This window comes from Neofelis nebulosa, chromosome X, assembly GCF_028018385.1.
Source record: "Neofelis nebulosa isolate mNeoNeb1 chromosome X, mNeoNeb1.pri, whole genome shotgun sequence".
In the NCBI taxonomy this organism is placed as follows: domain Eukaryota; kingdom Metazoa; phylum Chordata; class Mammalia; order Carnivora; family Felidae; genus Neofelis; species Neofelis nebulosa.
In genome coordinates this window covers 34,762,545-34,774,384 of record NC_080800.1, presented here as the reverse complement: position 1 = coordinate 34,774,384, position 11,840 = coordinate 34,762,545, and the positions used below count along the sequence as shown (strand labels likewise).

Below are 11,840 nucleotides of genomic sequence, written 5' to 3'. Positions count from 1 at the left end.
TGAGCAAAGTGCTCACTCAGAGGCCAGCTGGGGCAGGGCTCCAGTATGTACAGGTGGGCCAGCTGGGGACATGGCCACCATGGCTGACTCACACCATTGCCCCTCCCAGGAAGATCAGGTCTGAGGTCCATGCACTCAGCTGCAGGGGCCTGGAAGGGCCCATTCAGAGAAGCTAGACAAGTATGGCCCTTCACAAGGCCCACTGGGTGGGCCTGAGCCTGGCAGGAAGCCAGCCTTCAGGACTCTGAGGGGGCTCCAGGCCCAAAGACTCCTAGTCTCCAGGGCTCCGGCCAGTGCTCTGGGGGCCAGGCTCAGGATGGCCTAAACATCCCCAGTGAACTGACCGGAACAAAAGAGCACAAGACCCCAACCAAATGCACTAGAAGCCTCTCCCACATACTCCTACTAGAGAACTAGAAATCCAAGATGCAGTGTCATGGGCAGTTCAACGAAAACAAACACGAGATGAAAACTCATTCAAAGCCTATGGTCAGGCAGTTGGTCAGGTGGCCCTGAGATTCAGGGACAGTGCACCCTCGGCTCAGGGAGGCTCCGGGCCAGTCCTGCATCCCAAGTCCTAAGGGATTGGCTCACGTGGCCCCCACCCCTGCCCCCGGCCACATCCCGGCTCCTCTGAACAAGCAGCCACGCTCACCACCATGGAGAGTAAAGACTCTCTCCTGACGCCCAGGAATGTGGTAAGGAGTGAGTGGACAACCCCCCATGGCAGGGGGGCACCGGGGCTCTGCATGAAATGTGGGGTGGCCTACCTGTATCGGGTGACTTCAGGGTCCTGGCCAACCTCCACGGACGGGCTGGGGGCCTGAGGGGCCTAGGTGTAGATGACCTTGGAGATGTGGCTGTCCTCCGTGGACCTGCCATTGTTGTTCCTGGCCACATAGCAGAAGGTAAGACACATCTTGGCCCTCCGTGGTAGGGAACTCATGGGTCACCTTGGGAAGGCCTTTGGTGCCTAATGGGAGTCCAGGCCCTTCGGCGTGGCACGGGCTACGTAGTTGACACTGGGCAGCACCTCCGCCAGTTCCTGGAACACGACCCAGAAGGTGCTGGTGGAGCCATCACAGCTGAAGCCCCTGTCGTTCTGGCCCTGACCGTGTTGCTGACCGTGGGGATGATCTGGACGTTCACGTAGTCATCAGTGGTCCAGGTGGATGGAGCCATACAGCCCAAGGCCAACCATGAAAATGCTCTTGTTGATGGAGAACCTGATGTGGCCGCTGGTGCTGCTGTAGCCCCAGTGGCTCTCCCTCTGCGGGAAGCTGTTGATGCTGCTGCACTCCTTCCGCCCTGCTGGTCCATGAAGTCCACAGGCAGCTTGGGATGCACGGCCAAGTGCAGGAAGAGGCTTGACCACCTCGCAGTCCACGAGCATGCCCTGGGCGCAGGTTCTGCAGCAAACTCCTCCATGGTCATCACTGGGAAGCAGACGAGGGCCAGCGCCTTGCCCAGAACCTCGCACTTGTTCTCGGGAGAAACCTGCAGCTGCTGTCGCTGACCCTCAGCCTCGGACCAGCGGACAACGGCGCTGAACAAACGCACCCCCCAAAATGCCTACTGTGTCCACCGCCAGCACGGCCACCTCGGCAGTGTTTTTGCCGACGTCCTCCAGAAACCGGCCAGCCGGCTGGGGTTCACTGAAGAGTCTCACCTGCCTCAGCGGCACGGACGTGTGGGCAGCCCTGAGGCTCTTCTGGAACTCCAGGCGGTCGGCCTGGAGCGCCGGCCCCGGGTGTGCCGCGTGGTCGTGACCTCAGGGGAGGAGAGAAACTTGAGCAGGGCCAGGTAGGCCGCCGCCTCTACCTCCCGCAGCGCCACGTCGGTGCACGCGGCGGCCATGCCCGTGAACGCAGCGTGGAAGACGGCCCTGCCCACTGCCAGCACCGCTCCGCGTGCCCGGAAGCAGTGCGCACGCACCCCTGGCGGGCCAGCAAGTGCACGGCACAGGCGCAGAGCTCCTCCTTGTTGACGAGGGAGGCCAGGCACTCCTTCGTCGTGGGCTCCGGGGCCTGCCAGTTGTAGACAGGCCATGCAGCAGCGCCGCCACCTGGCTCCTCGGCAGGCTGCTCCTCCCCCCCCCCCCTTCCGCGGGGGAAACCCCGGGGATGGGGGGCGCGGGAGGGGGGTGCTGCATTGGCATTGGCATTAGCCCCGGGGTTAGAACCCCAGCTGACACGTCACCTGCCTGCAGCTGCTACCCATCTTGTCTGGGCGGCGGCCTAGGGACCCGGCCTAGGCGCCTCCTGTTGTCCCTCGTCTTCCCCTTGCGTGTTTTCTAGTTGCTGGGAATGCTGGTGAACTCCTCACCCCGCTTGGTCTGGCTTCTGTCTCAACCACTCCATCGAAACTGCTCTTTGCAACTACCTATCTGTTACTACATTCAAAGGACACTTCCCACACCGCCCTTGACTCAACACCTCGCCGTGGCCGCCGCCGACCCCACCCCCTTCCTAGAAAGCTCTGGCTCAGCACCGCTCCAAAAGCGGGCTTTGCGGACGGGACCAGTGTGCACACTGTTGCTGGTCGGCCACGAGGTCGAGTACGGAAACGAAGACTCAGGTGAACTTTTATGGCAATTCGGCAGAGGAGCTTTTGCCTGTGGAATCTAGTAATAAAAAAAAAAAAAAAATGGGGTTTGTATTTTGAAGGCGCTAACATTTGTTAATCCATTTTATTGCATTTTATCACAAAAGTGTTGGTCTGGGATACGTGGGCGCGGGGCGAATCCCTAACCCTTCTCCAAAGATAATGTAAGGAACACTGCTATCATCCCTTACCTCCTCCGAATCCAACTGTCCTGGCTTTCCTCCTACTCCGCTCTTCAGAAGCTTACACGTTGCCTTCATTTCCCTCAGGCGCCCGGATTCCCCCTTTCCTGATAAACTCCTGTGGGTCTATTGGATCTCAGCAGAGAGGCCACTCCTCAGGAACCTCTCCTCCGTCAGGCCCTAGAGGCCTATACTGTCCATAGCTTCGACGTACCAGTCCACACCAGATTCCGTGGCAGCTGCCAAGCCTCATTGTCCCCTCAGCCCCTAGCCCAGTGCCTGGCACTGGAGGGAGCCCGATCCCCCTTCATGGTGTGAGTGAGTTCCACGTAAGGCGGCCTTGGGATCACACCATTCACTGACTTAGAAGGTACCTTCCACCCACACATTTCCTCCATGTTACTTCGCCTTCCCTAACTCTTGCAGTAAGCATCCGGATGGTCAAAAATCAGGAGTGAATTCAATAGTGGTACAATCCCCTCAGTGGTCCAAGACAAAGTTAGAAACCCAGGTTGCAAACCATCCTATAGATTATATGATTTCCCGTTTCTGGGAAGGGGGAAGGAACAGCAGTGGCTTCTCAGCTAGAGAACTCGTCCTGGCAGGCCCAGTGCGTTCTGGAAAGCTGCCAGCCTGTGTGGAGGAAATTGCCTTACCTTAATTTAAGCACAGATGGGGAATCAGGAGCCTGGATTGAAGTCTTGGCCAGGTAGAGCGCTGCCCACCAGACGAATGCCACAGCATTCCCTGCCCTATGCCACAGTATCCTGCAGAGTGAGTAAATGGCAGCCAGAGTGACCCTTGGGACTAGGCTAAGGGGGTTACTAATTAGTGCTCCTATAGCACACTGAAAATAGAAATGGCAAGTGTTACTATTAATAGTCATATTTCCTCTGGTCTGGTTTCGAAGGTCCCTTCCGTTTTCACTCCAGAACCTCTGGAAAGAAACAAGAAATGTGCTTTGGAGGGAAAAGACAGTTGTAAGCAGTGCAATTCAGTATGACTGGAAAACTAAAATGCAGAGGAATATGCTGCCTCGCTAGAGTGACGCTGAAGACTGAAACCCTTAGGGAAAAAGTGAACTGTTTTGACACATACAATGTAAACGTTTGGCATTGAAAAGAAAAAAAAAATGGAACCAATTAAAGGACAAGAGAAAAACCGAGAAAAATATTTTTTACATAGACAGCAACTGAAAGAAGAGTATCCTTAATATATAAAGTGCTCTTTCAATCAATAAGAAAATGAGGAATATCCACATTGGAAAATGGGCAAAAGGCGTGAGTAGGCAATCCACCAAAGAAGAAATACGAGTCAATTCTACATGAAGACCGAAAAGGTGCTTTTTTTATTTGGTTTCTCTTTAATTACCAGCGAGACTGAACCTGTAGAGTATAATTTTTTCATTTATCAGCTCGGCAAAGATTAAACATATTGATCCTCCCCAGGCAAAGTGAGGGGAAATGGGCATTTACATTTGCCACTAATGGGACTGTACATAGGTACAGCCTTTCTGGAGGGCGACTTGGCAAGGCGTAACAAAAGCCTTGTCTTTTGACTCACGGGTTCCACCTCTAGGAAAGAATCCTAAGGAATAATCAAACAAGTAAACAGAGATGTATAATGATTAGTTATCTTGGTGAGGTTTATAGTAGCAAAACCGTAAGTGATCTAAGTGCGTATCAACAGATGATTGGTTAAGCATACAGTGGAATACCATGTAATCACTTTGAAAAGACGGGCAGCTTTATATCTATTGATATGGAAGGATGTCTGTGACACATAGATGTCACTAAATGAAAAAAAGAAAGTTGGAAACAGAAGGTGTGGAATGATTTGGTATTTTAGCACTTTAAAAATGTGTGTCTGCAGAAAAACATCGTGTGCTCTGCAATCATACTTTGTGAATGATGAGATTACAGGTGATTTTTATTTTGTTCCTTTATACTTTTCCATAATTTCGTGATTTTTTTTTTCACAATGAAAATTTACAGTTATCTCCATTGAAAAATACCTTTTAGGGAGCACTTGGTCTGGTTATTCCGGCTGTTTTATGGAAGTGGAAGAAACAACAAATAAAGACATGAGTACCTAAAATAAGGAAGTGAAATTTTTCATCACTGAAAAATGTGATCGTTTCTCTCTGGAATCATTATTTCATTATTCATTTTGGACTTCACTCGCTTTATTCCAGGAAGCTTCCCTACTCCTAGTAGCCTCATCTTTTTCTTTTGAAAATGTCCTGGAACATTCTATCACATTGGCTTTCCCTGAAATCATTATTGGGTATAATAATACTTGTATTTTGAATTTTTTAAATCACCAATAAAAATTAATTGCCAATAAACTCTGCTAAAGCACATCTCTCCCCAGGGATATGTATTATGACCTCGGACGTCTGAGTAAAGCTGTGTAGAGGTCCTTCTGGGCCCAGCCCCACTGGGATCACTCTCCCCAGGTGCCCAGGGCCCCCTTCGCCTTTGCCAGGAGCCAACATCCCTGCTAGTGCCTCTAAGTGACCTTTCCACATGTCAACTTCTGATTATATTCTTATAGGACCAAATCGGGGTCTGAGCCCATGTTTAGAAATGTAGCGTGGGATGCCAAAGCGTGTTTTGTTAATAAGTCTTAGGTCATCCCCTTCTGTGTTAGGGATAGGGATATGAAGAATGTACCAGTCTTTGGCTGGGAAAGTATTTGCTAGAAAAATAAGAATATAGAAGAATCACAGTTCTCTCGACTACATTATTATTACATAATTTATTTTATTTTTTAATGTTTACTTATTTATTTTTAAGAGGGGGGAGGGGCAGAGAGAAAGGGGGAGAGAGAGAGAGAGAGTCCCGAGCAGGCTCCATTGTCAGCGTAGAGCCCCACGCAGGGCTTGATCCTACGAACCATGAGATCATGACCTGAGCCAAAATCACGAGTCAGATGCTAAACCGACTGAGCCACCCAGGCGCCCCTTATATAATTTATAATGGTTTATGTATTATACACATATATACCTTTTGATATGTAATAATATATATAACTGTATATAAACATAATAATATATATATACCTTTTGATGTGTAGTATATATATACCTTACATATAAATATGTATATAGATACACATATATTAGTTTGAATCATAAGAAATTTCTTATATTCAACTCTTTTTGGCCTCTAGAAATGACAAATTTCATATGGTTCAACCTTGCATATTACCGTTCTGCTGATAGTATCTGGACAGTTTTCCACAACTACAAGAATTAGACAGAACATAATATCCTGATGTTGTTGTTGTTTCCAGAGAGGGAGAAAAGTGAGCATTTTACGTGGCTTTGCCTTTGACCAAAGGGTACCTATGTGTGTATGTATGTGTGTGTGCTCTTGGAAACTAAGTAGAAAACCGCCCCGCACGTTTTTAAAAAATTAGTCTTAATCTAACTTCCTCCGGTGCCCTGTTCAATAATTCCTCTGTTGAAGTAGCTGTTTGAATCTGTTCCTTTTTTTCAGAACTTTCATCTTTAAGAAAGGGGAAAAATTTTTCCCAGGTGACACTCCTGTATTGCTTTTTGATTTTGCACATTATGGGCTCCGCCGTTCATGCTTAGAGATCGTTCCATCCTTTGACAACTGGCCAGAGGTGTGAAGCAACTTGCCCACGTTCACACAGCTAATTAGGGCAGAGCTGGGACCAGAACCCCGGTTTTTTGTTTTTTTTTTTTTTTTTTTTTTTTTTAATTTTTTTTTTAACGTTTATTTATTTTTGACACAGAGAGAGACAGAGCATGAATGGGGGAGGGTCAGAGAGAGGGAGACACAGAATCCGAAACAGGCTCCGGGCTCTGAGCTGTCAGCACAGGGGCCCGATGCGGGGCTCGAACTCACGGACCGCGAGATCGTGACCTGAGCCGAAGTCGGCGCTCAACCGACTGAGCCACCCAGGCGCCCCAAGAACCCCGGGCTTTTATCCCTTTCCACTCTGCAGAGGGAGCGGGGGGCTATTATCATGAGCTCCCCCCCCCCCCCAAGGAAGGACAGGCCTTGGGCTCAGTTGAAGAGCAGAGCCAGGAACCAAGGGCCTGGCAGGTCTGAGGGAAAAGATCATCAGTTGACAAATGACGGTGATCACTATTAATGTTATTATTCATATGCTAGGTCTGCAGCTGAAAACACAGGTTTATTTAAAATGCACATAATAATTTGAGTTTGCTCCAACATTTATTTTCTGTCTAAATTATTTTTTAACTGATATGAATGCCAAGACTTCTGAAGACAAAAAGCAAGGCTTTTTAAAAAATCCATAACCTTAAATTAAGACCACATTTATTCACACGGCCGCTCGCAGCCCAGGAATTTCTCCCTTTTAACCCTACAGTGACATCAGCAAGCCACATTTCCACCTCTTCTTGGCCCACTTTGTATTTTTTCTGGTAGTAACTGCATTGGAAAGCCAAAATATAATGCATTTCACAGTCAGACTCCTAATGGGATTTTTTAGTAAACTGGCCTGACCAGCCCACTGCCCCAGCGAAAAGACGTCTCTAATTGATCTCTGTGTAGAAACAGCAGCTGGCCATCAGAACCGCTGTGCTCTGGTGGGTGATTGTTTTATCAGCACAAGCCCTTCCATCATGATAAGAGAGAAACGGCAGGACCTGGGGAGAGACACCCAGAGAGGGCCAGACAGACAGACAGGCACAGATAAGACCCAGCGCAAACCTGACTGCAGGACCCACAGCCACGCAACCCTAAGTGGAAACTTTCTGATAACCCAGGATGGACTGGAGCCAGGCGGAGGCAGGGAAGGGCTTGGGGGTAGGCGGCGAAGTGTGGAGGGACAGAAGGGGCCTGCTGCCCGGAGCTCCTGAGCTTGCCCTGAGCTCTGTTAGGGGGCGCTGTGGGGCCGCAAGTGCTGATTCCCTACCCTGCAGAACCCGCAGCTTCAGTGGGCCTGCGGGCCTTGAACCCCCCCCCCCCCCCCGCCCCCATAGCTCTTTTGGCAAAGAGTAGGTGTGCCCTGGCCAGGTTCCAGTTTGGGTAATTACAGCCTGTCAACCCACATTCCCCCCAGGATTGCGGTTAAATATGGTACCCGTCTTCACAATTAAATTTTAGCTCTAATAGGACACTCGGTCGTCACGTTACGTGACAGTTAAATAACGGCTGCACTGTACCCCAGAGGTAGCTGCACTTTTGTGGCGACTACAAAGATTTCTCTGCGTGTAATCAGTGACCTGTATGGACAGAATTGGGGAGTGGGAGGGGGGGTCTTGCGGCTCAATAAGAGTTGGTAACTGTAGGACTTTGCTCGTCATTACGGTTTTCCCCCAAACTCTTCCACAGGAAAAAATACGGGGAAAAAACTTCATGCCGCAATATTATTTCCAGTTCTTTCACCTGGAAAAAAAAAAAAATCAGGATGCCAGGTTGCTGCAGGATAGGTGAAGGCTCCGACTCCCTCTCCGGCCCCAGGTCCCCTCCATTCCATTGTCTCAATTTCACAGGCACCCTTGCCTTTCTCCGAAGGGGTCTTGTACTCCCCCTGGGACGTCTTTCTTTTGTTCTCTACTTACAGAGACCTTTTATCCTAGCAAGGTCCAGCTCAAATGTCACTTCCTTCATGATGCCATTCATGATCCTCTAGTCCAATTAAGCGCTTCTCCTCTTATGCCCCCATACGATGGTTCTATTATCCTTACTCAGCATTTATTCAAATTTGTCTTATACAGTATTATAGTAAGTTGTTTACACATTTGGCACATGCACAAAACTAGGAGCTCCTTGAGGACAGGGACCTAGATTACTTTTCCTGATCCCCAGGCACAGTGCTTACTAAACATTTCTGAAGGAGAGAAAGAAGGCATCCACTCTTTCTTTTCCCAGGGCGTAAATAGAACAGCTGGCATTTGTTGAGTGTTTGCTGTATGTTGATCATGGTCCTGAGCACTTTACACGTGCTAACTCTTTCCGCCCTCGCCATCCCATAAGGCATTGTTATTATTTTCTCATTTTTATAGGTGAAAACACTGAGGCACAGAGAGGTTAGACAATTTGCCCAAGGCCACACAGCCAGTAAGCGGCAGCACCGAGAGTGAAACCCACAAGGCTTACCTCCAGAACTCCATACCCTTACGCCACAGCGTCCAATAGGTTTTTAATTAAACATATCAGTACCCTCACTGTCTTCCGTATTTCAGATCAATCCAGGTCTCCAAAAGCACAACTTGGCTTCTAAAGGGGTGGGCGTGACGATGGGAGAGGGTGATGACACATAATGGTATCCTAAGAAAGGAGTGGGCTGCTTTCCGAAATCCACATTCTTGTTTGTCAGTTTCCATCCTTGGGCAATTATTTCACACTGAAAATGAGAAGGTGATAATCTAAAGTATTCGCAGCCAGTCTCGCAGACAGAGGTGTGAGCAAGGAGGAACATAGCATGTTGTGATTAGAGACAAGCAACAAACCCCAGTGATTGCAAAGCGGAAGGAAGGGGTCAGCCTCATTATTCTAATGCATAGTTTTCTGCACCCATAGAAATATTTTGTTCCAACAAGTTAATTCCTTTAAGTGGTGAGCACTGAGTGTGGCAGACACGATTATCTTTCTTAGGTTTCTTGCCGCTTTCTCCCCACCCGGCTGGGGGAAGGATTTCTGCAGCTCACCTCGTGCAATTAGAAACAGCCCCACAGGGCAGAGGTGCAGCCTGCGTTCTGAGATACTCTTCTGCTGCTGAAATAAAAACAGCCTTTGAGAATATTCTCCTGCCAAAATCATTTTAGCATTTCACTGTCACACAGCGGGAGGCCGAGAGAGAGAGAGAGAGAGAGAGAGAGAGAGAATCTTTTCCTCGCACGACCGGCAAGACCTCATGAGTTTTTCCCGTGTGCAAGGAAATTAATTAATTTCCTTTTTTATTTTTGAAAAAAGGGGGCCATAAAAACATAGTTCAAGATGTTACATTTTCATAAGGAAGAAGTCTCAATTGTAAATGAGTCACTCTTTTAAGACAAGGCTGTAATTAGATTACCCGTGGTGCTGATGAATGGGGAGGGTGAAGGGTCCTAGCTTCTTTCTGGAGAAAGAAACACCCTCGGAGGCAGAAGCAAGGGCTGCCTCGGGCGGCCACGCTGGTGCCAGCGCCAAAGACTTCTCTCCCGTGATGCTGAAAGAAGAAAGGCTGTTTCTAAACCTAGGAGGAATAACAACAGGAAAGGCAATGTGGAGAGAGGGTGAGCCAAGGTGCCTGCCCAAACAGGGGCCAGCAGTGCTGTCCGAGGCCCGGCAGCCTCCGGCACCGCGGCCAACGGCCAGTGCTTTCTGCATAATCTCTTTAAACCTGGGTATATTCTCTCTTGCAGTTACTGAGAAGATGAGCGAACTTGGTAACCACTTCAAAACTGCCTTCGTTTTTGTTGTTTCTACATGCCCACGACGGGCCGATTTTATCCCTCCCCCAAATCTCTATATTGATGCCCTAACCACCAGCACCTCTGGAGAAGGGGCCCTTCACGAGGTGATTAAGGGGGTGCCTGGGTGGCTCAGTCCATTAAGCATCTGACTCTTGATTTCAGTTCAGGTCATGATCTTGCAGTTTGGGGGTTCAAGCCCCACTTCGGGCTCTGTGCTGATGGTACGGAGCCTGCTTGGGATTCTCTCTCCCTCTCTCTGTGCTCTCTCTGTCTCTCTCAAAGTAAATAAATAAACTTTAAAAAAATTTTCAAGAGGTGATTAAGATAAAATGAGGCCCTTAGGGTGGGCTTAATCCAATCTCACTGGTGTCCTTACAAGAACGAGACATGGGGACACACAGAGACATGGCACGTGAGGACAGGGAGAGACACAGTCCTCTCCAAGCAGAGGACAGAGGCCTCAGGAAACACCAAACCTGCCCATGCTTTGATCTTGGATTCCCAGCCTCTAGAGCTGAACAAACAGAACAGAATAAATTCCTGCTGTTTCAGCCACGGAGAGTCTGTGGCGGCGGGAGTAGACTCATACCCAAGCATTTTTCAAAAATCGGTCCACGGACCACTTCCGTCGGAAAGTAGAGAGCAGATTAAAATGCAGACTCCTGGGCCCCGCGCAGGCCCACTAAATCCAATCTCCAGGGCCCAGGACACACTAAAATTGGGAAATGCCTGCAGCCAAAAGTTCCTGTGTCACCTCAGCGGTGACAGGGGCTGCCCGAAGGCCACAGCGCCTGAACCGACCCCCCCCCCCCCACCGCCAACCACCCCTTGGAAAGGCATTCTTTGCAGTGAAACATGGCCTTCTCCCTGGTGGATCTCTTTTCAGTGCAAATAGCTCCTGGATGGGGGTGACAAATTAAGTCAATAACCTTTGAGTATGAATTCATTTATCAGCTGAATTCCTGTGGGATTGGAAGAATGCCAAACCTGCGAAAACCTGGGTAAGTGGGGGTTCCAAGACAGCAGCATGGTCCACATGGGGAGAAGGTGCCACCTTCGCGACAGCGCGGGGCTAGCCCCACCGAGGGGCGGCTGCGGGGCACCTGGTGCACGGCTCTCGGGCAGGAAGGGGGACAGAGACGTGGAGGCGAGGCTTCTGGGCGAAGACCGCGGACTCCCACCCGTCTAGTGTTTTCTTGTTGGCTGCTGGGAAGCTGAGGGCAAAGCCAGGCCTGCCTCCCTCGCTCCCTCAGGGTGACGCGCCCAGGGGTTGCTGACAGCACAGCAGAGGGGGCCACGGGGGTGGCAGAAGGGGTGGATAGAAGCAGGGACGAGCCGCGGACTGTTGAACAACTGTCATGGCCCCCACACGGCCCCCTGAGAACAGAAGGCAGCCACGGGGGAAAGAGGAATCCTCACCAGCCCCTTTGTTTCAGGGTTCACCTCTCAGGGACCCCGGCCTGCGCCTGGCACACCACGCCAGGCCTGAACCCAGGAGGGTGTGACAAGGAGGCTCTTTGGTCTTGCTCTGTACTCCCTCGCTTTCATTGTTATTTCTTTCCTTGCGAGGAAGGAGGCGGCATCCCTCCCCTCTCCCATCCCCAGGGGCCTGGCTTAATTCACTTTGCGATTCAAGCTCAGTGTTCTCCCGG

The 11,840-nt window shown here is 50.0% G+C and overlaps 1 pseudogene; it reads right to left on the bottom strand.

The window, feature by feature from the left end:
• Positions 1–695: 695 nt before the first annotated feature.
• LOC131502635 (BTB/POZ domain-containing protein 2-like) lies at positions 696–2,408 on the bottom strand (annotated as a pseudogene).
• Positions 2,409–11,840: the final 9,432 nt, after the last annotated feature.